This window comes from Erpetoichthys calabaricus, chromosome 9 (genome assembly GCF_900747795.2).
Source record: "Erpetoichthys calabaricus chromosome 9, fErpCal1.3, whole genome shotgun sequence".
In the NCBI taxonomy this organism is placed as follows: Eukaryota; Metazoa; Chordata; class Cladistia; order Polypteriformes; family Polypteridae; genus Erpetoichthys; species Erpetoichthys calabaricus.
Genome location: NC_041402.2, coordinates 191,692,730 through 191,717,153, shown reverse-complemented (window position 1 = coordinate 191,717,153; position 24,424 = coordinate 191,692,730). Strand labels below are relative to the sequence as shown.

The 24,424-nt window shown below is 38.8% G+C and overlaps 1 protein-coding gene across 1 annotated transcript in view; it reads right to left on the bottom strand.

Annotated features, from left to right (window-relative positions):
* Window positions 1–23,916, bottom strand: part of zbtb34 (zinc finger and BTB domain containing 34) — a 66,324-nt gene extending 42,408 nt beyond the window's left edge. Inside the window, exon 1 of the mRNA XM_028808685.2 lies at window positions 23,636–23,916. The gene's annotated coding sequence lies outside the window, so the exon portion shown is untranslated. The remainder of the gene's footprint in view (window positions 1–23,635) is intronic.
* Window positions 23,917–24,424: the final 508 nt, after the last annotated feature.

Genomic DNA, 24,424 nt, shown 5'->3' with positions numbered 1-24,424 from the left:
TTCTCAAAGTAAATTACTTATTAAATGTAAATGTGTGTTTAAAAAATAAAAAAAAAAACCCTTCTGCACTCTTCACTGCTTAAATACAGATAAAAAGATCATAGTATTTAAATATGGGCAAAAATATCTTGCGATGTTCAATGTCTCATTTCTTTGTGTTTTTGGCTTGCACATCAGAAGGTGACTTCCCCTATCAACATAAAATGCTGCTATACACTGGTGGGGACAGACAGCCCTGGAGGTGTGGAGATGTCCTCAATTTTCATTTCATAATGTTTGGGAATTAAATTTCCATCAAACACTTTCCTTCCTGTAACATTGTTAAAACCAAAAAGAAACGTTGTCAACATCATCACAGGTATAGTGAGGTTAGCTGCCTCCCTCACACCAAATCCATTTCCCCTGTTGCTCACAGTGAAGGGCATCCTTTAGGGAGAGGCCCATCTTTATCACATCATCTGACATCACCTCCAGCGTCGTCGTCTTTGGTTTCTCGGGACATCACCCCTTCACCCGGTCATCTTCTACCTTCCACACCACTGTTCAACCCACATTAGTCTGTTTCTCTTCAATCAACCCAAAAGCTCAATTAAAATGTGAACAGAGCTTTACCTAGCACAGTCTCAGAGGCAGCACTGTTTTCTCCATCTACTGTATATAAATGCAGAAGCCATGCATTTTGACAGTGTTGCACTATCTATAGGAATCCAAAAACAATACATTTTTAAGGAAGTTACAACAGGATGCATTGGTTCTAAATCTTTACAAATACAGCCAAAAAAAAAACTGTTTTAGTGCCCATAGTCTATTTAGCATTGCAAAACTATACTGAATCATGTTTTCCTCCAATGTGGTAAACGTGCTTGACAGCAAGTGATCTATGCAGTCTGTATTAAAACTACAGAAACCAAAAAAAGAATGCCAGTTTAGAGTTAGTTTACATTGGTACTATCGGGAAAAGAAGACACAAAACTTTTCTTTGCATGAATATATAGTATTGCGGTGCATTAAAATAACTTATTTTAAATACTTGAGATCAACAGTACAGAGTAAAGGGGATTGTGGAAGATAGGTGAAAAAGAGCGTGCAGGCAGGGTGGAATGGGTGGAGAAGAGTGTCAGGAGTGATTTATTACCGACGGATATCAGCAAGAGTGACAGGGAAGGTCTACTGGACGTTAGTGAGGCCAGCTATGTTATATGGGTTGGAGAAGGTGGCACTGACCAGAAAGCAGGAGACAGGGCTGGAGGTAACAAAGTTAAAGATGCTAAGATTTGCATTGGGTGTGACAAAAATGGATAGGATTAGAAATGAGGACATTAGAGGGTAAGCTCAAGGGGGACTGTTGGGAGATAAAGTCAGAGAGGTGAAATTCTATATCTAGCAACTAACAAACTAAGATTAGATAGATTATTATATAGTTTAATTATTATATAGATTAATCAGTATTTGGCAACATTGGCCAGTAGACATGAACAAGTACATTTAGGAAAGCTGGCAAGAATATATCCTTTTTCTTCCAAAACAGCTATAACTACTATCAAAATAAAAGCAAACGTAAACTAATTGCAAACAAACTTCACTCAAACCCTCAACTGTGCCAGGATTTCAACCAAAGCAATAAAGTCATGCATAGAGTCTTTAAAGTGCTTACCTCTGTGGGAATTACTCAACAGTAGTGGACACACCTAAATGTAAACAGAGATTAAGCTCTTAATTTCCAGAGCCTGCTTTCTCCATTGCTGTGTCAAGCCAGATATCAGGTCAAGAGAAAATGGAGCAAAGAAAGAGCAACCACCAACAAGGACCATAGTTCAAGGCATCTCCCCATCTTCCACTAGCAATTTTCATGAAAAGGTGTTACCAAATTTAGAGGCCAATGGTTGCATTCCTGCTGTTTGTAGATGATGCTATCCCTCTCAACCTTAGCAAACTCCACCATGTACTTAAGTGGTTTGCATTTGAGTGTGCTACAACCTTGTTCACGCTTAGCACACTCAAATCTGAGGTGATGCTCGTCTCCCAGAAATGAGCAGTCCGTTTCCTGCCTCAAACAGAGGAGTTCAAATATGCTAGGGTGTTTTCATGATTGAGTGCAGGGTTGACGGTGACAATGACTAAAAACCTATCCAACAGTGACAGTTTTCTGATTGTTGTATGTTACTGTAGTGAAGCAGGAGTTTAGTCCTGGGGTTCTCAACCAGGGCTATGGAGTCTGACTCCTCGACTCTGAGTCAATTTTGGGTAACCTGGGGTCAGAGTTGGCAAAAATGTACCGACTCCTAATAAATTTAAATTGTAATGAAAAAAAACACAGTTCAAATGTCCCATTTCACAAATAATAGTCATAATTAAGAACTTTTCTGATGTAAGAGTAAAGCCCAGTGCAAAGTTGTGTTACTACTAGAGTGACGTTCAGCTGAGCTATTATACAACCTGACATTCACATATTGTATCTGGATTATGGTACATTACAAAAAGCATTTTCATTTTATTTCAGGTATAATGTGTTTAACAAGTTCATTTGAATGTAAACAAGTGTAATGATGTAGGTGACTGTGTTCAGGGGCTCTTGTCTTTTGTTTAAACTGGCCAATACAGTAGAGAGTCAACTTCCTAGCCAGTAGTTCTGTGGTTAAATGATGTGTATGTTGCCTTCCTTCAATAAACATGGAAAATACATTAGCATATTCAATACAGAGGAGTCAGAGTCAGAAGTACCGGAAACTAAGGAGTCAGAGTTGAAGGATTTATCTGCCGACTCTACAGCCCTGTTCTTAACATCAGTCCTGTGGCTGTGGGTTTTTTTCCAAGCAGCTTCTGTTTTTAATTGGAATTAACAATATTTTCATCTTGATGTTCATTCTGTTTTTCCAGGTGTTCTAATTTTTTAATTAATCCATTGTTTTCTAATTAGTGGGTCTGACACTAAAGTAGTTGCAGCCTTTGATTATTCAGTGTTATTTGCCTGGCTGCCATTTTTAATTGTCATTATTAAGATGCAACGAAGGGAGCAAACTGCACAGAGAAAGGGCAAAATGTAATGGTGGCAGAGTGGTGGTTCTGAGGCTAGGGATCTGCACTGGCAATCGGAAGGTTGCCGGTTCGAATCCTGTAAATGCCAACAGGGAATAAGAGAAGAGCAAAAAAAATACCACCTAATTAATTGAGATCAATGTTAGCAGTTGTCACTGATTATGAATCTGGTTGAAGCAAAAACCTGAAGCCACAGTGGGCCCCCTGGACCGACTTTGCGAACCCCTGGTTAGTCCACAGACAGAGCTTCTCATTTTCTGGAGAGTATACATGCACACGCTCACCTGTAGTCACAACTTTTGGGAAGGTATTGAAACAGCAAGGATGTGCATACCAGAGACAAAATGAGTTTACGTCACACAGACAACAACAGAAGATGATTTCAGAGTAGAGTCCCTGCTTCTCTGGACTGACAAAAGCTAGTTAAGGTGGGTTTTTGCATGAAATTTGGCTTAATCTCACACACGAACACAAGGCACAGGCCTTTAAAAATAAGGACCCAGGGCAGGTCTTGGACACTTGGGAGGGATTAGATCTCCTGAACTTCAACTGTCTAGAAAGGTGGACTCAGAATGATGCCACCAGCACACTCACCAGGAAAAGTAGACTGCAAATTGATGAATGAAATAAAGAGTCAACTGTGCTTTTCCTGACCTGGTTGTGGCCACAATCTCAGCTATTTCAGAGAGCATTCAAATTTAAATGAGTGTGTACACTAAAACTGTTAAAACTTGTCACCTATGAAACTGAGATATGAAATTGAATATAAATGGTCAGGAGAGGAAAAGGTTAAAAAAAAAGTGTAGTTAATACTCAATAGTCATTCAAGACGTTCACTTCATCAAATACTAATACCCCACTGGGTTTTGCTTGATTCATGAAGACCATAATAATGGGAAAATAAGCACACTCATGTATCATATGAATGCCATTTTATACTGCTAGAACAACATTTGAAAATGTCCTTCATGCTAGTATTAGAATTGTCAACACAGGGGAAATTATTCTCTAACTTGTGTATTACTAAGCCTGTATATACAGTAAGCACTATAAGTTAATGAATGCAAGCCACAAGGACACTGGTGTAAGTCTCCATCATGCACATGAAAAAAACAGACCATATTCAAATCTACTGTAAATACAATAAAAAAATTAACTAATCTCCACAACTCCTCAGAGTATACATAAAGTCATCATATATTTAGGTTAAAGCCAACCATTAAGGATTGTTATGTCAAACATGAAGAACGGCTGGTGGCCTTTTAAAAAGGAAAAAAGGAAGGGAAAATAAATAAATAAAATAAATAAAAACAGTGCATCTCAGTTCATGTCAAGCAAACATCAACAGCTCATTATCCTGGGTTCACGCACAGTTACCACTTTCACGTCAAGAGCGTAAAACAAGTGTAGAATCGTGCCTAACAAATTACTGAAATAGACTTCTCAGCTCTGTCTGACAAACTATCAATTTACTGTCTCAATCCTGAATCTTCATGTGATCTTTTCCTTGTGCGTCTATGCATTGTTTGAATGAAAGATGGAAATGAGACTCCAAATGCTTACAACTAGCGCAATGGAGCAGTACACTGGCAATGGCTAGTTTCTGCCTTGTACCTAATACTGTTAGAATAAGCTTTGGCTCTCTGTGATACTAAATTATATTAAGCTGATTTAGGAATATTACGGTTATACCAACAATAAAATTTTTCAGAGGTAAGTTGTATTTAGGTAAAAATTATCTGTTTAAAATTTTGCACCGCATTTTTCAATTGTTAAGTAGCTGAAATCACCCTGTGTTTCATGTCTTCTTCTCTTTACATTTTCTCTTTCCACATTGCAACACACATATTTTTAATCTCTTTACCACTAATATCTGCCTGGGAATCAAGTCCTACTGTCCTTCACCTGCCTCCACTGTACCTGCCCACCTAAGCAGCTGCTAATGCAATAGCGAAATTGTTATCTTACCATACTTCCAGCCCACTTCTCTTACTTTTTTTTTTTGTATATACCATAAATCATGGTCAGTTTCACAGCCACACAAATCAGACGGCCAAGTGCACTGTAGCCATAATGACGAGCCCGCAATCAACTTTAAATATACTGCCAACCCATGAAGTACTAACCTTAAAATATTTTTAGTTGCAGGTGGAAGGAGAACAAGTCAATTCCCAAATGCACTGCATTACCTAAGACTGCAAAACTATATTACTATCTTGCATAACGTTTATATTCACACTCTACAAAATATTACCCACATGGAACCTGACATTCAAGATAACAATTGTGTAGTTTGTTTGTCCATTACAAAGGAAACTGAGCATAAGCAGGTACGACAGCACACATACTTATTACAAGTGTGCACATGCCATAAAGAACATTTTTTCCCCTAAGAATGTATTTTATTTTTAAACTTCACCTTCTCATTTGGTGCTTTAGGGAAAAAAAATGTATTTTCATTTATTTATAGACTCTGTACTTGTACACAAGTCAAAGAATGGCCATACCAAAGTCACATTATATTAACAATAACTTAAGCACTTGAAAAAGTACCACACAAATGAATATCAACTGCTATATGAAAAAATATTTGGTAAAATAAATGTGTTAATAAAATAAGGGTTTTTGTTTCTGTAAGAAATTTCTGTTGGTATCATTTTTCAGTTTAACCCTTTTAATGCTTGTATTGTGCAGCCCACAAAGTGTCCAAAGTGACACGGTAGTCAGAGTCCTTATTACTTTATAAATAAGTACACTCATACATATTACACATTTATGGTTCAATCCACTTTCTAAAACTATTCTTTCCAGTACAAACTGGAGCAAAGTTAGAACCCAAGGCCAGTGTTACAGTACAGGACTCAACACAACCTGAGTGTGTGAAATTTAACAATGGCAGTAGCTGAATGTTCTTGTCCCAGAGGGTGCAAATTATTTGACCGCGGATTACAAAACTCAGAACTTTTCAGCATGGCTCCAAATTTTGTATTGTGCACCAGAATTACTGAAATGTTTTAGCAAATCAATATGAAGCACAACAGAAGAAGAAGAGGAGCACGGTGCAAAAGTAAACAGAACAACACGGAGAACAAGTAGTCATTAACTTTACTGTAGTTTGTGCTCTAATATAGAAAGACAAACACAAAATGTTCACCAACCACATATGCCTTTTCCAAAGTTCAACAGCGCTCTCCTCCATTTACACAGACCAAAACAACTGCTGTCCTGGTTTCCTTGAAGAAATCATCAGCATTTACCACAGAATTCTGATATAGCAGCAGAGACACCCACAGTAGGAAATGCCACTGTTTTGGTCACATGAACATTTCCATTATAATTGGGGGTTTTCAATTACTACTTTTGTGAGTTAATTCATACACATTTTGAAATCTTGCTTACTGGTTTTGAAGATTACTACTACTGTATTTTATATATTGCTAATCTGGGAATTTAAAAAAGGGGAAAACAAACTACCAATTAAGTTTTAATGACATTAATATTCAACAACAACTAAATAAAATAAATTAATAACTTCAATAATAATAGAGATAAAACACGAAAAGAAATCTTCAATAAAAAAATCTGAATAAGTAAAAATTTAAAATCTTAGCCACAATAATGCACAAAACCTGCACTAAATGCAGCTGATCATTCAAAAGACATAAAACTTTTGCAGATTCGCAAACCCAAGTTTTACTTTTTAAACTGCTACTTAAATGAAAAGCTGAAGCAAAGTAAGGAAAGCTCTTAGTTTAATAAATACTGCATAGTACTACGTCACAGTGTCTTTATTGAAAATGATCGAACAAGAAAGAAGAAATATGTCCCTGAAGAACTGACAATGCTAAATTGGCTCTAGAGTGAGCGCCCTGCGCTCTATACTAGCGGAAACAACCTACAGCACCTCCTGTCACTCTAGTCTGGATTAAGTGGGTTAGAAAAGAAGACGACTCGCCCAGAAATTTAATGTACAGTGTAGTTTCTGGACAGCCTGCGTGAACCCACATTATCATGACAAAAGTTTTGGCTGTGCTGCTATCTGAACATGAAGCCATGATGTAATGTAAAATTGTTATGCGTCGATATAAACCAAAAATATTTTATATATGCTGACAGCACTTTCTGAAAGTTTATATTTAAATGCTACTCTATTACTGCTTGCACAGCCATGATTTCATAACAGAAAAGACTGGTTTGAACAATATAAAGAGATGCGTTGGGAAGGAAAATTGTGAGCGGGGACTTCAGTATTCCCTTGTTGTATATAATGTTTAGTTGAACAAACCACTTGGTATGATGGTCTGCACAATAAAGAATAAACAGCTGGACTGGTGTAGGAGTACAGGAGAATCGTGGGAAAATTTGGCTATAATATGGTACACAAGACAATATACAAACAATAGAAATGTTTAAATAGCACATGGTATTAAAATGATTTTACTTGGACCACTAAAACAGCAAAAGTATACAGTGAGAGCTATCTTTAAAATACAGCTAAAGATAAGGTCTAACAAATTAGTTAAGGAAAAGTAGCCTTCTCCATATGTGCTAATGAACTAATTACATAATACTATCATTCTGTGTATATATGATACCTCCCAATGTGGGTTGTCTTTCAATTTTCATAAATAATTTAAAAAGACATATTATTTTAGCCACGCGTCTCTGAAGAACTCAGACCATAGGGTGGAGCACTAGTGCAAACATCACTTAACTGGTTTTTTTTTTTTTTTTTTAAACCTGTTATCGTTGTCACGTGCCTTCACTTGGGAGTCAGCTTGAGGGCCCTGCTGATGGCAGTTATCTGCCAAACCAGCGGTTAGCACTGTTTGCAAATGCCTTCTCTCCTCCTCCCTCTGCAGAACTGAAGACTGACAGCCACTCCACCTCCGACATCTGTTAACGTTGTTCACCCTCCTGCCTGGAAGCCATAAGACCACCAGTTCGGCCATCCTGGAGCTAGTTCAGAGTCTGAAAAGACGTTGTTGCAACTTATTGCATGTTTTTTTGTGTTTTATGCAAATGTTTAATTATACGTGTCATCAGGGTGGTGCACAAACCCTTTCAAGTTGTGTCTCCTTTTATAACATGAAGTCAAGCTGTATTGAGGAGCGCAGCAGTAATCCATCTAACAGCCGTCTGCATACGTGCATTTTTCACGGCATGAATTTTGAAACACACATTGCCTGGGAAATGGTTATGGATTTTCATTTGTTATATAATTTTGCAGCAGCAGCGGTGGTGGAAACTTTTACAACAGCGACACGCTGCTAAATTTTCGATGTGCGAGAAACATTGAGTCACTGTGCTTTACTGTTTGTGGGTAATGCACTTCTGTCTAAGTGCCTGCTGTTTTTGTTTTTTTTGGTGAACAATTTTTTAATTGAAGAGGACACATTAAATACATAAGGAAATAAGATGTGTGAAATTACAAAATAAAAAAAACACCCCCACAACTACCCTCTGAACAGCAATAACATACAAAAAAAAAGGAAAATTACTAAATGGACCCTGTGTGACTAATAAAGAAAAAGAGTTGCAGTCTATACCTGAACTGAAAAAGAAAAGGCAGCAAGGAGGATGGACTACCACTATCACAACCACTAGATAACCAATCACCATCACCCATAAACCTGGTGACAGAAAGCCATTCTTTGAAGATGTGTATCAGGTTATAGAAAGAAAACATTCAAGCGTTAACAGAAAAAGAAAATGGATTTTCCAATGCGGGGTCAGTTTGGCAGCAATGGTATGTAGAGAGAACAACCTCTGCTCGATTGCACTGAGAGACAGAGAATGAGGAAAGGTCCACGAGAAAATAAAATATGAGGTGAGAGTGGAGTTTTGACAAACAGGATTGAAGAAAGAGAATTTGACACATTACTCCAATAAGAAGAGACAGTGGGACATTTAGAGGAAGGGTGCAGAACATTAAAAAAGAAAAGTGATAAAGAGGATCAGTGGATAAACTGCAAAATGTTTATACGAGGAGCAAGATACAAGTGATGGACAGATTTAAACAGAGTAAGCGGATGACTGGGCTTCTTGAATACAGTGTGATATTCTTAAAATATGGTGTTCCAAGACAAAGCAATGGAGGATAATAAATCACAATATTGAATTAAGAACAAAAAGGCTTAAATTGAAGGGAGCAAGCAGTGGGGCAAATGTTTTTACAAGTGATGAGAAAGTATGGTCAAAGACAAAATGCGAATGAGGAGGACAAGGGGAGAAAAGTGACACAGGATTCATGTTGAAGACAAAAAAAGAAAAAAAAATGGAAGGGATGGAGAACACAAAGAGAACTGACAATTGACCATTTCACACCCCCAAAAGCTCACTCCTATGACTTGCGAGTATCTACGAGATTTATGTCATAGCAAGTCAGAGACAGAACTGTGGGGACTAATAAGAGCATTAAGACTGAAAAACTGAGGGTGTCATTACATGGTTAACGGTATAGGTGTGTGAGGTTACATGGTCTAGAACTTACTGAGATTTTCTAGAGATTATATAAATGAAGAGTATTACTGAAAATCACAGGAATAGTCATGTAGTGTGATGCTGGCCTAACCCTGTAGGAATGGGTTCAGAAAGGAAGCAACTATGTGAAGGAATTCAGCTCATCAGAGGACATGTAAATTTCCCATACTGGTCAATTTACAATACTGAGTGCTTTTCAAACACAGCTATCATCATATTAGATCTCTCTATTATATAAAAAAATCCTGCGATGAGGCGAGACTTTTTTGAAGAGATTTTCTTCAAGTCCCACGAGACTCTGGCCATGAGATTTTTTCAAGTCACGCCCTCGTCTCAACCAGATTAAACCACGCCCACGGAACTCTCACCTCTCATTCATGTGAATGCTTTTGTCAGACACAATTTCTGCTCTCGCAGCTCTTATAAATTTTTACGTTTTCCCCACTTTAAGTTCCCAATTAAAGAAGACATATTATGCCCAAATCTTATTGAAGAATTCCATCACGAAGGGTTATGAACAGAAAAAATGAGTACACAAGCAATCCTAGCACTGAGAAACGAAGAAGTCAAACGGATTAATGCCAAAAATGTTGATCAGTTACATGGCAAATTGGTTAAATGAGTATCAATAGTCTATGATGAAACAGTTGGTGGTGGTGATGGTGCAGAAGATGAAGACATCAACTTACAATATCCCGAAGAATATCTACAGCCGTTAACACCATCCGGCCTTCCACTGCACAAATTACTGCAGAAAGAAGGACGTATCCAAGAAAGGTAATGTAGTACATCTTCAGGGGATAACATTACACAACAAAGAAGATCTTGATATGCCATTCATATTAAAACGTTAACAGTTTCCCGTTAGAATAGCTTTTGCAAAGACAATTAACAAATAACAGAGAAAAAAAACATTCGAAAAAGTTGTTTTATTTAATAGAGAGAAACAAACAAAATTAAACCACGGGCAGTTATACGTTGCGTTGTCACGATAAAAGTCCAAACACAGAATCAAAATTCAAAGTGATATTGATGAAAATTTAATTAAAAAATTGTTTTTGCTGAGGTTTTACAGGAAAAGTTAAAAAAAAGTTTTTGTGTGTTAATTTCAAAGCCAAACAAAACAAAATCGTATTACTCAATGAATAACTCTACAACAATCTGAAACATAATTTACTTTCAAATTATTATGTTTTACTATTTTTTAATATGGTTAATTACTTGCTGTAATGTAAAATATTTAGTTCTATTATGCATATTTAACAATTCCCATGAAAATAAAAATCTGTTTAAATTGTACATCTATATCCCCATACGCGAGCGGCAGATCCACAAAGAGGCTTGCACATAGCGCAGGCCCAGGGGTTGGCAAGTGAAGCCAAAAACAATCATGCTCCTTCCAAATATTATAAAGCACATTTTGTAGCAGCTACAAACTAAGCAGAATGAACAGGCAACCATCTCTAAATTACAAATGAAGATGTCACCTCGATGTTACCTTTGTTGCTTTATCATGCACTTTGGGATGATGATGTTTGTAGTGAAATCAGCTATAAAACCTGACTGATGTGTAACATAAAGCAGTACAATGTCACAGCAGTTAGACATACTGCCTCAAGGGCAATAGAACTCGGCTGCACACCCAGTTCTTGCTCCATGTAACATCTGTAGGTTTTAAATGTTTAAATGTCCCCAAAACAATGCAAAGGCATTAATATCAGGTCAATTAGAGACTTTAAATTGGCCCAGCTGGACCAAGTACAAGAATATTATGCAACTAACTGGTACTGTGTCCATAATTAGATCTTTCTTCATGCTCAACGCTGTCAAACTCTAGTCCTCACGATTCTGTACATTATAAGTTTAAAATGACAAAGTAATAACAGATCAAAATAGCTGAGAATGATAGAATGCCATTACGAGTGACAGGCCACAGCATGAGATCATCATATGATTACAACTGCAATCACAGACTTTTGTCTATAATGTATGCTCTAACACTTACATAGAAGGGAAATGAAAGTCTCGCATTTTACTTAACAAGGGCAGACGTATGCAGGGTTATTTCCATTGCATTTGCCATCAAATTGATTTTTTTTTTTTTTACTTTTTTCTTTTATATATCAAAAGCGAATGAAATATAATGAGGCCAAAATCGTGATGTCTGGGTTTTTTGAGCAGCTTACATTAGAACATCATATTAATAGCTGGCCAGTGCATGGGTCTGTGACGTGTAACTTCCTGCTCACAAGTGTACAGACAGTTCGGTCAAACATGTCATGCACAGTTGTTTTTCTCTTCACGCTTTAAAAGACTACAAATGTGGTCATCCTTCTATTAATGAAATCAGCTTAATTAAATTTAAGGTTCACGGGAAGCTGGAGCCTTTCCAAACACCTGGAACTGTCGCTGTCTTTTATAAGAACAGTGGCACTGAAATTCGTTATGTCTTTAATACTTGAACGATTCAGTCAGTCAGTCATTGTCCAACTCACTATATCCTAACACAATGTCCCAATAATCCTTGAGTGTTCAAAAATACTATTTTGCAGACAGCCTTATCCAAAGAAACGGACAAAAACATGTGTAAAACACATCAGAGTGATTCGTAGTGAAGTAAAAATTAGCAAATGGAGAACACACTTTTAAAGGAAATCACAGGAAACTTAATAATACAGTTAATTCCAAGGTTATATGTAAACTAGCAGGCTAAAAAGCACAGTTAATATTTGGTGGATAGGGTTGGCTAGGAGTGGGTGATAAACCAGTTGATAAAGTATACCGGATTAAACTATTCCGGCAGAACTTACATTTAGAAAAAAAATTTATACCGCTGTGCTAAAAATGAGTAGACAACTTGCAAACATATCAAATGTAAAAAACGTCCCATCAACAAAACATGCAAATCTGGGCATGCAAAAAGGAAATGGGAAATGTGATTTTCTGTCAGTGTACTAGTGTGTTAAAAGTAATATCTTGGTGTGTGGACTTGTGTAAGTGAGCCTTCCCTTTCAAGGGGTATTACCCAGAGTTATGAGAGGCACAATCTGACTGAAGAGCTGATGTTGGCTTTGACCACCATAAATTTTGTGTTAGATGCAGGGGGCTTGTCAGAGTAGGTTTGTTTAAAGCTGCTGGTGTGAAGCAGGGAGAGAGGACAGTGGAAAAAAAATGGTGTGCTTGGAGGCTGTGTGAGGAAGTGAGAAAGAAGCTGTACTTCCATACGTTATGCCAGGTATCAAATCAATTTGATAAGCAGAGCATTATAAAAAGGGTGTCCCAAAATTCATGCAAGAAGTAATTTTGATAGGGAACACAGGTTTTTAATTAAAAATTGTAAATTTTTAATTGATTCATTAAGTATACAGTATAGGGTTATGTATGGAATAGCATATCGGGTAAATGGCCTCCACGGCTTTGCTGGCACATACGCACTCTTTTGTCGAAATTTTCCATGACCGTTTTGCATAAATGTGGCTGAATTTCGTTGATACAACGCTCAATTTCCTCCTTCAAAGCGTGGGTGGTCGTGGGCTTGATGGCATAAACCTTAGACTTTAAACAATCACTCGTGGATTTTCTGAACCCCAAATGCAACAATTTTTATGATTAACGAAGCCATCAAGATGAAAATGAGCCTCATCACTGAAGATGATTTTGTTTGAAAAATCGGCATTCACTTGTCGTTGTTCCAAAATCCATTCAACGAACTCTTTCACTGTGCGTGTTCAGTAGGCTTCAGTTCTTCACTCAATTGAACTTTGTAAGCATGAAGATGCAAATCTTTCGTGAGAATACGCTGTAGAAGGCTTCTGGAAATGTTCAATTCTTGACCACGGTGCCGAATTGATGTTCCTGGACTCTCAGCAACACTCTCACGAACTGCTTCAATGTTTTGTGAAGAACGACTTGTTGAAGGACGGCCAGAGTGTCTAAGATCACTAATTGATCCAGTCTCACTGAATTTTTTAATTAATCTCTTCACAGTTGATGAAGTTAAATCACTATTCCGACCATATTTTGTACGAAAATTGCGAACTGTAGCTGCCAAACCTTCATTATTTTTAAAATATTGCTCAACAATGAAAACGCGTTGTTCTTTCGTGTAGCGCTCCATTTTTAATAACCCTGAACTGTGAGCTGTCACGCTGTCTTTTTTTCGTTAACAACACTTTACTGCACAAATGGCGCCAAATTCAAATGTTGCTTATAGAGGGTGTCCCAAAATTCACGCAACAGATTAAAGGCATGCCAATCAATCATTAACAAATCTAGGTTAAAAAAAAAATAAATAAATAAATTTCCATCTGAAAATGTGTAGCAATACATTATACCAGTAGCTACCAAAACTGTCAGAATTTTTTAATGTACAGTGATCTGGATTTTCAGCCATACCAGCCACTCCTAGGGTTGGAAAAGCTGTATCTATGAAGAGGGGTGGAAAGTAGTCATTAAGTACTCTGGAAACTGATGTTTTTTTTATTATTTAAAGAGCCGCTTATTACATTCTTCCCGGAACTATAGTGTTCACACATATTTAAAGTTAAAGAAACAAAACATAAGCACTTAAGCCTTTCCCTGTACTGTGTTTACCCTATAAGATTTGAAAAATCCAACAATGATGCTCTGCCTGGAAATGAAGAACAGTTTCTCAAAAAAAAAAAAAAAAAAAATAAGATAAAGTAAACTTTTTAAGGACTTACTTAATATGGAATATTTATAGATATTGAGCACAACATAATGTTCATTAAGTATGACAGCTAGAAATTTCACTTATTGTGAAAACAGCATGTTAAAGGCCGGTTTACTTTATGTAAATCATGGAACACAAACGTAGGCCCCAAAGTTTTAACTCGCTTTCCAATATTCTTTTGCAAGTGCCTGTAAAAGTTCACATTTTGGGAAAAAAAAAATCTTTCAAGCGAAGGTTCTAAAAAGCAAACTGATCTACAAACATTTCTATAATCTGTCAACATTTCTATCCACTACTGCTCTTCCCTTGTAAAATATTTTCAACATCGCTAGCTTTAGTCAGCTATGGCACTGTTTCTTTTACACAAAAAAAGTTTCAAATACATGTCTTTAAATAAAAATGTATGCAGTAAACTTTTTTTGTAATTTTTCTAACTTCTTTTAGCAATAAATGTAATCATCTAATCATTCTCGAATATCCTCACTCATTTATATTGTATTTGCTTCTATGAACTGAACAGCAGTGCTGCCTTTATTACTCTTACATCAGGACATAAAGGTGCACATTAGCTGGCAAACTAGGGTGAATAAAGTATGCAGAAAAATGTGTAAGAACAAGGATTTATCTTTATTCTTTTTTGTTAACCGATGTAAACACACTCAAATATATTATAAACAGGTACATTATTAGTTTTTATTAAATAATTTGATGTCTCTGTTTAAAGAATAAATCACATTTCAGTTTTTACCATAAACTGCGGGTGGTCAGCTGATAGTCCCTTGTCAGTTTTGTACTGGAGGGCAACAGGATAGTCAGGGTCTCTCAAAAGACATTATGCCCTTGTCCGTACTTCTGTACATATCTGTGGTATTTCTGTAACTATGTAACGCAGGTAATCCACAATACACCATTAAAATTGCTGACAATCTATGGCCCCATTCACATCACTTATTTGAGCACAGTTTTTTTCTTTTTTTTTTTTAAATGTAAAATACTGCATATTTTTGTGCAAACTGCCAAACTGCAACCCTCAACCAGATAAGTGTGTGTTTTTTTTCCTTTCTTCTACGGGAAAAAGCAGAACATGGGAGCCTGCTTCTTATTAATCACTAGAAACAGTCCTTTCCTGCTTATATGCATATATATTTTATTTATTTATTTATTGTGGTGGACGCCTGGAAGGACCGTGAGAGGGACAATACCTGCCCTGGACCACGAGAGGGAAGCCGCCCTGGTCTGCATCAGGGCCACAGTATCAGAGCTTAGAAGTTCAACCCTGTTGGGGCCCATGGTCACCGGCAGGGGGCGCCCGGAGGATTATAGAGCCTTGGATTGAAGCACTTCTGCCACACCTGGAAGTGCTGCTGGAAGAAATTCCAGGCATACGCGAAGTGCTTCTGTGTGCTCATGCGGCACTTCCACCACACCAGGAAGTGCCGCCGGAAGAGTGTCACAAAGCACCTGGACTATCCAGGGCATTATAAAAGGGGCCGCCTCACTCCATTAGTGAGCCAGAGTCGGGAGGAAGAGGACGGAGCTTGTGTATGGAGGAGTGAGGGTAGCACAAAGAGAAGAAGAGCGACACAGAGAAAGAAGGGACCGAGTATTTGGCTGGTTTGAGCATTGTGTGGTGTTGTACATTACAGAAAAGTAATAAACGTGTGTGCTTTTGGAAATCTGGTGTCTGTCTGTCTCTGTTCGAGGGCTGAACTTCCACTAAAAACATATATAGATATATATAGATATTAGATATACACACACGCATACACATACATATAAATACACACACACACATTATATATACACAGCGGTGGGCAAAAGTAGGCTTATAGTTGTAAGTACATGAAACAGTTTATTCTTGTATTATTAATAATTTACTATTGTATTATTTGTTTGTCATATTCTTATTAAAGTGTGCTTGAGTGTAGCAATCACAACCTTTTTCCATATGAACAACTGCAAGCCTACTTTTGCCCACCCCTGTATATATATACATTTTTTGTATATATACAGGCGCACACATAAACACACGTATTTATATATAAATCACTGACTGTCTCACAAAAACAACTTTTGGCTAGTTATTTGCAGACCAAAGTTGGAAAACAGTTTTCACTAAAGGATCAGTCTCATGGTCCAGAAAAATCCAACTTCACAGAAACCTAAACTTAACTGAGCAAAAATAGACAACACCATGATACCAATTTAATAGTCAGCAGGGGATAATAATAATAATACATTTTATTTATATAGCGCCTTTCCCATGCTCAAGGCACTTCAAAAGAATTTAAGAACGAACGGCAAGGTATACAGTATATAGCATTGTACAAACCAGATAAATAAGTAAAGAAGATTAAGTCAGTAAATTCAGAGAAAATAACCTAACAGACAACATAACTTGATGGTCTAGCGCACACACACACAAACACACACACACACACACACACACACACACACACAGGTTACATGAGCATCTTGACATAGAGGTAAACTGCGAGAAGGGTAATAAAGTCAAGTAGAGCTAAAAGCCTTCCTGAACAGATGAGGTTTGAGTTGTTTTTAAAAGAATTCATGGAGTCAGCTGACCCGATTAATTTCGGTAGGTCATTCCAGAGTCTGGGCGCTATACAGCTGAAGGCCCTGCTGTCACCCATGGAGTGTAGGTTAGTGTGGGGCACAACAAGATTTCCAGAATCAGAGGACCTTAGTGGGCGGACAGGCACTTAGTGATGGAGAAGGTCACGGATGCAGTCCGGTGCAAGGCCATTTAAAGCTTTGTAGGTTATTAGTAGGATTTTATATTCGATTCTGTAAGACACAGAGCCAGAGAAGGCGGAGCAGGATGGGTGTGATGTGCTCACTGCTGCTGGTTCGAGTAAGGACTCTTGCAGCTGAGTTTTGAGTAAGCTGGAGCTGTGATATAAGATTAGAAGGGGCACCTGCCAGCTGCGAGTTACAATAATTGATGCGGGATGTGATAAAAGCAGGGACAAGTTTCTCAGCATTAGAAAAGGAGAGGAAGGAGCGAACACAGGATATGTTATGGAGGTGAAAGTAAGAAGGTTTCTTAATGTGATTTATGTGGGCGGAATAAGAAAGAGGGGAATCAAAAATGACACCAAGATTCTTTGCAGTAGAGGCAGGTCTGATGAGATCACTGCCAAGATGGACTGGAAAAGAGCTCATTTTATTACGTTGCACTTTAGTCCCAATTTGCAGGAGTTCAGTTTTGTTGCAATTTATTTTTAAAGAGTTCCGCTCCATCCAGGTATTAATGTCACTGAGGCATGTTGTGAGCTGAGAGAGCTCTGATGAGGTTCCACTTTTAACACTGAAATAGAGTTGAGTATCATCTGCATAAAAATGATAACCCAGTCCAAAGCTACAAATAATATGGCCAAGGGGAAGCATATAAATACAGAAGAGAAGAGGGTCAAGGACAGAGCCTTGAGGAACTCCTTGTGTGACTGGCACTGTGCTGGACCTGCTGTTGCCAAGACTAACAAACTCTTGCCTATCAGGCAGATAGGACTTGAATCACTGGAGGGCAGTGCCAGAGATACCCAGCATGTTCTCCATTCTGGACAGTAGAATGTCATGTCTGACCGGAGTGTCAAATGCTGCACTGAGGTCTAATAGAATTAATATGCTGGTTTATCCAGAGTCTGCTGCCATAAGTAAATCATTGGATACCCGTAACAGAACAGTTTCACAGCTGTGCTGCACCCTGTAACCAGACTGAAAGGTTTCCATCAAATTATTAGAGGTTAAGTAATTGCCAAGTTGGGATGCTACAACACACTCATGAACTTTTGACAAAAAAGGTAAGTGGGCGATAGGCCTAAATTTGTTAAGATTGTCAGCATCAAGGCCAGACTTTTTTTAACATTGGGGTTACAGAAGCGATTTTAAAAGTGAGCGGTACAGAGCCAGTGTCAAGGGATGAGTTTATTATTGTTGTAACAGTCGGGATTATGGCACAAAAGCAGGATTTAAGTAGTGTGCTGGGGATGGGGTCCAGTACACAAGTAGTCGGCCTCATCTTACAAAGCAGGTTATTAACAAATGCAAATGTGACTGGTAAGAACTTAGAGAAGGAGCTGGATGGAGTGGGAAAACAGGGAGAGATATAAACAGATGATGTGTTTATGTTAGTTGAATTATTTAGATCTTTAAATTTTGTTACGGAAGAAGTGGAGGAATTCCTCACAAACTTCAGTAGAAGAGGTAGTTGGGCCAGATGTGGGTTCGAGTAGTTTATTAACTACAGAAAACAAAACCCTTGGGTTATCGTGGCCATTTTCTATTATTCTGCCATAATGGGTGTTTTTGGCAGCAGTTAGCACTTCTCTGTAAGCTCTTTGGTGGTCAGAGAAAGCCTGGATGTGAACAGTGAGGCCAGTCTTATGTGACACTCTCTCAAGGCGTCAGCCAGCTGCTTTCAAAAATCGCAATTCTGATACCTCACAGCTTGTCTATGGAGGCTGCAGAATAGTGAAGTTGGCGGCATGTCCAGCTGCAGGTCAGCGACACTGTAGTTCAGGTCTTTCCTGTATCTTTTTTCTTTTAAATATTGATCTAAATTTATGTTTTATATACAAAATCATATGCAGAAGAATAATTAAGTAATGTCAAAAAACAAATATATACTGTCTATTACATAAAATGACATCTTACTATAGAAAAAACTGATTATCCCACATTGTTCTAAGAAAATGTAACATTCACATTACACATTCTTGATTATTGATTCTCGTGTATTAAGATGTGCATTTATTTTATAATAGAAGGAGGTCCCCATGCTGCCCCGAGTGGAATAAAATGCAAGTCAGTGAAACTACTCAAGGGGAAAATGTCAGCCCCAAACCAAAACCTCACTGGCTAAACCCACCGTGGAACTTTGCATAGCTGTGCCAAGTCCCTAAAATGCCTCCTAGGGACTTTACCTAATAAAAAGATCCTCAAGTGAAAAAAATGTTAAAAACATAGCCCATTGTCTTCCCCCTGTACAAAAGGAAACTGTGCAATTTTTGGTTGAAACAGGTTCAATAGTGTGTATTTTGCATACTGAACAAAGACACATTCAACTTTGCGTATTTCACTAGCTGTGTTACCCAGCTTACCCCTGGAAAATTCCTAATAGAAAATGCCCCGGTTACACATAGAGTAGAGGGCTGATTAGATGTATCAGAAGCACTACGTACTGTACAGTATGTAATGGAGTACATTTCTGTAATAATAATAATAATGATTCTTTACATTTATATAGCGCTTTTCTCAATACTCAAAGTGCTCTCCACACAGGGGGGACCCGGGATGTGAACCCACAGTCTCCTTACTGCAAAGCAGCAGCACTACCACTGCGCCACCTGTGAGGATATTCTGTATGCAAGATTTTCCCCCCATGGGGCCAACAGCATTAGTTCACTGAAGCTCCTCACTCTTGAACATGCTACATACAATGGCACGCGAGTAAAACATTCCTGCTGTAGATCAGTTTTGCTTTTCCTAGTGACTTGGCTTTTGTTGGTGGTCATTGCAAAACACAATCTATGCAGAATCAATTCTTGTTAAGTTTTGAAGGCCTTTCCAAATGCTGACTGAGTGGTTTTACTCTTATTTGAATTATTCAGAATTCAGTATTATGATCTTACGGTTTCGAATGGTATCCACATCTGATTTGAAAGGTGCAATGCAAACTGTGGCCTGTGAAAGAAGCACCATAAAAATAAGATCGTCTTGCAGTTTTTTTTTCAGCAAGGTGTGTGGCATTATTAACATAACCATTATCTAAAATGTGCCTGAATTTGGTAATGTATGCTACTGATTACTTATTTGGCAACTTTAAACATCTGAGGTACAATTGTTTTTTTCCCCCATTTGGAGCACATGCAGTTGAAGTGATCTGCTCACCGTCAAACAGCATCAGTAGTGTGATGTGAACTCACAACCTCAGGGTTTGAAGTCCAAAGCCTTAACCACTACACCAAACTGCCTGCCTGCAAAACATTATTTTTATCACCATTACTTATTACTTGGCTGACACCTTTATCCAACCCACCTTAAATCATCTGAGATGCAATTTTTCTCCATTTCTTTTAGTTTTCACATTAGCACGCTGACAGGTAAAGTCACTTACTCAGGGTCACACAGTGTCAGTGGTGACATTTGAACTCACAACCTCAGGGTTTGAAGTCTTAACCACTATACCACACTGCCTGCTATATTTGTCTATACTGTAAATATACAGACAGACAGAGTGCTAGATTGATAGACAGATTGGAAGTGGGCTTGCCTAACAAATACATGGGCAGATAATTTGGGGAAGAAAGCAGAAAAATAAAACAACAAGTGCAGTGAATAGTTTCAGCACACTTTGAATAAGGCTGTGATAAACAATATTCATTTGACATAATTAAACAAACTTTGAAGAAAAAAAAAAAAAAATCACCAAGGGGACCTCCAATTAAAAACACCAACAGGGGAATCTTAACTGACATGGTAAAAAAAAGGCATAAAATAAGGAAAAAAGTTAACAATCCCTAAGCCTAAGCCAATTCAATTTTTGAATGGTTTTCCAAATGTTTACTTTCCTGTGGTTTTACACATAGACAAAAATGCTGAATTCTAAATAGTTCAACTTTCTGTTTTGAAGGGTATCCCTATCTGATTTGCAATGCAAAATGTGGACTGTGAAAGAAGCTATATAAAACAAATTTACATTTATCCAAGGCAACTTACAGCATCTCAGATGCAATACATTACATTTCTTTTGGTTTTCCCATTGGCGCACTGGCAGGTGAAGTGACTTCCTCATGGTCACACAATGTCAACAGTGGGATTTGAAACGCAAAGCATTAATCACTATGCCACACTGCCTGTCTGCAAAATATTCTCATTATCATCACTTGTTTTTTGGCTGGCATGGTTATCCACGACAACTTATTACATTTGAGGTACAATTGGTTACATCCCGCACAGGCCCCCCCATATACAACAAGAGCTCAGGCAGGTAAAATGACTTGCTCACGGTCACACAATGTCAGCAATGGATTTTAAATTCACAACCTTTGGGATTTAAAGTCCAACGCCTTAACCACTATGCCATACTGCTTCACCTTCAAAAAATTATCATCAGTACTAATTACTGGGCCGACGTCTTTATCCAAAGCAACTGAGACACAACAGATTGCATTTCTTTTGGTTTTCCCATTGGAGCACTAGCAGCTGAAGTGACTTCCTCATGGTCACAAAATATCAGCAGTGGGATTTGAATTCACAACCTTAGGGACTGAAGCGCAAAGCCTTAAACACTGCACCACACTGCGTCGCCTGCAAAAAATTACTAATTACCTGGCGGACATCTTTATTCAAAGCAACTTACAGCTCAGGCAGGCAAAAATGACTTGCTCTTGGTCACACAATGTCAGCAGTGGGATTTTAAATTTCAAAGGTTGTGAATTCAAGTCCAAAGCCTTAACCACTATGCCACACTGCGTCAGCTGACAAAAATTATTACTAAATTATTATCCATCCATTATCCAACCCTCTATATCCTAACTACAGGGTCATGGGGGGTCTGCTGGAGCCTATCCCACTTACAGCATCTCAGATACAATAGATTACATTTCTTTTAGTTTTCATATTGGCGCACAGGCAGGTGAAGTGACTTCCTCATGGTCACACAATATCAACAGTGGGATTTGCATTCACAACCTTAGGGACTGAAGCGCAAAGCATTAAAGCATTAACCACTACGCCACACTACCGGTCTGCAATATGGTCTCATCATCATTACTCGTGTTTGTCTGACTTGTTTATCTACGACAACTGACTACATTTGAGGTACAATTGGTTACAAACCCCATCCCATACCCCCGAACAGGAGCTCAGGCAGGTAAAATGACTTGTTCATGGTCACACAATGACATCAGCAGGATTTAAATTCACAATCTTTGGGATTTAAAGTTCAAAGCCTTAACTACTATGCCATACTGCTTCTCCTTCAAAAAAATTATCATAAAAAAAAAAATCATCAAGGGGACCTCCAATTAAAAACACCAACAGGGGAATCTTAACTGACATGGTAAAAAAAGGCATGGAGAAAGTGAACTACCCCTAACCCATGCTGATTCAACTCTTGTTCATTTTTGAATGAGTAATATTATATTATTATTAATTACTTGGCTAATGTCTTTATCCAAAGCAACCTACAGCATGTGGGTTACAATAGGTTACATTTCTTTTGGTTTCCCTCATAGTCCCACAGTGTTGGCATTTGAACTACCAACCTTAGGAACTAAAATCCAAAGCTTTAACCACTATGCCACACCATCTTGCATTCTTTTATCTTAAAAGGGTGTGCTCCCTTAATTGAACTCAACCATTCTTGAAATGCCTGTATTTGACAATGCGTCCCGCTGAGAAGGCTACAACGTCAGAATCGATCGCACATGAATGTATTAAGCAAAGACTGAAAAATTATGAGCAGCACATCGTCTCCACACACACCGTACAGTACCCACACATTGCTTCGTACAGAAATGAAGTCAATATGAACGCACGGGAAGAGCAGATGTGCTTACGTGCTTGCAACTATGTGGCATACAAGAATTCAAAATCACATTCACCTCAAAAGCCCATCACGGGACGCGTCTCTATCTCTCTTTTTTTTTTTTTGGTTGTTGTTGTTAATGTTGCTTTTTTTTCTATCTAACCGAACATGACAGCTGACCCCACCCCCACCCCCCCCCTCCCCACTCCATTTTACGTCGCTTTGGGGGTCGATTTCAAGGCAACAGTCCCGATCGCAAATTCCTGCACCAACCTCGCAAGGCCTTTCCAATCCTGTCCAGCGATCGAGGAAAAACAAAATTCTCCACGCTCCTAAAAGCCCCTTGGGTGTCGCTAAAATACGCGCATACACAATGAGTGTCATGCCAAACAGACGTAGACAGTCAAAAAGAGGACACCCCGAACCCCCGAGGGGGGCATAATATAAACTACTGATGACCCCCCCACACACACACTCCAACACGCGCATTCTTTGCATCGAGGAACTGCAGTTTTCTGCCAGCTAGTCAAATATTTAAAAAAAAAAAAAAAAAAAGGCAAGACGTTTCGATAGCCTACCGCGAAAGCAGCTCTTGCTCCCTGGAAAGGTGGAAGAAGTTGTTTCCCAGTCGGAGTGCCTGTTCGCTTTGGGCGCTCGTGACGCGTTTGATTCTTGTTTCACATGAAGTTGTCCCGCGGAAGGCTTAGGCTAGGAGTTGCTGACGTTTTGGCCAGTGGAACTACCGGAGACGACGCGGGGGCGACCCCACACCCTCACCCCGAGCGCCTCTCTTCTGCGTTTCCCGCCTCCTTCCCCCACCCTTCTCTTCTCTGCCATAGAGAGAGAGAGAGAGCGACTCGCTCAGTTACCTGCTTTTGTCTTCAGTGCTCGCTGTCGTGGCTTTTGTTGTTTGGCGAATGTTGACGGTTTTCTTTTCTTGCTTTCTTTTTTTTTCCTTTGCTCTGTTAAATTTCGCCCATCGCCCCCCGCAGCGTTTCGGCTCTCAGGCCTCTTGCTCTCGCAGCGCTCATCCCCAGCCGGAAGTGAATGTGTCAATTCCCGTGAGCGCAGACTTCCGGGTCGGCGGCGCTCGGGTATCGAGACGAGGGAACTTAAGGGCGAGTTCGAGGCTCCGGGCGATGGGGTGATGTTTTGGAATATTTCGAGATCGTTACTGTCGGGTCTGCCCGATGAGGCGACAGCGTTGGGAACTGCGGAGAGGTTCGGCCATTGCGGGAAGTACCGGTAACCCTAGGCGAATACCCGAGCGCTTTCGGAAAGTCTCGGCGTTCATCGACAGCACTTCCACGAATCCGATGCCGAAGGAGTTTCATTTTCCTTTTTGTCAGTTAGCAGGTTAGTCGGTAACACTTAATCAGCAATGTTCAGCAATTTTTATGTACCTAAAGACATGCATGTTAGGGTTCTTGACCCCCAAACCCCAGTCCGTGTCGGGGAGACACCGTTTTACTGATAGATGGATAAAAAGATACTTTATTAATCCCAAGGGGAAATTCCCATACTCCAGCAGCAGCATACTGCTACAAAAAACAATATTAAATTAAAGATTGATAACAATACAGGTAAAAACAGACAATAACTATGTATAATGTTAACATTTACCCCCCCCGGGTGGAATTGAAGAGTCGCATAGTTTG